A 1,653-nucleotide genomic window follows, 5' to 3' on the forward strand; every position below is an offset into this window, starting at 1 on the left:
CAAAAGGAGAGAAAGAAATTTTCAGTATCTAGTTCAAATAATTGCAGTGGGTGACAATAAGTCATTCCACTCATTATTCTGGTGCTCATCAAAATAGTTTTTTTAATTTTTGTTTTTTTTCCAATGGTATATTTATGATACAGTATCGCATCTTGCAAGTTTTATCAGTCTGTATAATTGTTGATTCGATAATACAGTTCGCGAATTCTGCGAAATTGTTGCCGTTAATCAGGCGAAGGTTAATTTTCGTCGATGGGATGTACAAAATTCGGTAGCCGGTCGGCAATTTCGCCGGTAACGACGCGTCATTCTCCCCGCGGGAAATCGAGCCGTGCGCGCGCGAGATCGAAGAGAAGATTAACAACTCCAACGACGATGAGCGATGGGAGGCACGTTCGATATGGACGGTAATTAATGCCGACGGCGATCGCGATTCTGAGGGCGGTACCAAAAGGAAAACGACGGACGCAGGAGGCTCTTTGAAACGGCACATCGCCGTGGATTGCTCTATGATGCACCGCGCTATGATATCAGTGGGAGCTGCGCCGCCAACAGGAAGTGCATTGTGCCATTAGTTCTATTTAGAGATTAGCCTTATTAGGCTAATCGAAGATAAGAGCTAAGATTTTTTTCAATCCTACACGGAAAAGGGATTAACAGTGATTGCGCTACAGCAATTGAATCAAGTTGTAACCCTTACAGAAATTTGGATTAAAAATTCTATGTCTAAATTAAAATAAATTATCGAAATCAGTGGTTGATCTTGTCTCTGAAAAAAATTCCATAGCTATTTGTAATTATTTTTTGGCAATTTCCTTTATATAAATCTAATAAAATCATTATTTGTCGATAAGTCGAAGAAGATAGGTTTGTGATGACAATTGTCAAATCATAAGGAAATCTTTATATTTGTCGAAAATAATGCAGGTATATTCTAACAAGCAATCATTTAAAAATCAACTGACATTACAAGTTTGAACCTTGAAATTCGATGCTTTGCATGTTAGAAAAAAAACAAAGCGAAATACATTTATGGACATCTTAAATATGTATGTACTTTCTACTTCGCTGAAGATGGCTCAAAGTGAGCCGAAACGTTCGAACACATATGTAAGCTTATTAAGATTATTAAAATATAGAAGAAAATTACAAGAATACACAAAGCATAATGTGTGGAGTTATTCTTATCTATCCGTTAATTTTAAAACTTTATTTTATTGATACATCCAATACTGATCAGTTTAATATTAAAAGATAGTAATTAATTACTTATTTGAGATATTAAAAGATATACAATTTTTTACTGATTCAGTATATATTAAAGTTTCAGTATATATTAAAAAGTGATATTGCTATTTTTCAGTAAATCTTTCAGTAAAATTTTTACGATTTGTGTAACAAACTAAACTATAATAGTTAAATATAATAGTTAAATTTTTATCATTTTTTTATATTTTCGTCTTTTAATACATGACTTTTAAGTATAATAATTAGTAAAATAGTAAAAAAAAACGTGTACAATGTCGATTCATTATTGTGGACGAATCACAGATCCATTATTTCACACCTGAAGGAACAGTCAAAACAATGGACTTCACCGGGTGAACCAGCTTCTGAAGAAGGCGAAGACCGTGAAATCGGCCGGAAAGGTGA

General features: G+C 33.8%; 1 protein-coding gene across 1 annotated transcript in view; it reads right to left on the reverse strand.

Annotated features, from left to right (window-relative positions):
* The window catches only part of LOC108748678, a 119,214-nt gene that overhangs the window by 51,309 nt on the left and 66,252 nt on the right, over positions 1 to 1,653 (reverse strand). The window lies entirely within an intron of this gene.

Source organism: Trachymyrmex septentrionalis, unplaced genomic scaffold (genome assembly GCF_001594115.1).
Source record: "Trachymyrmex septentrionalis isolate Tsep2-gDNA-1 unplaced genomic scaffold, Tsep1.0 scaffold24, whole genome shotgun sequence".
NCBI lineage: Eukaryota > Metazoa > Arthropoda > Insecta > Hymenoptera > Formicidae > Trachymyrmex > Trachymyrmex septentrionalis.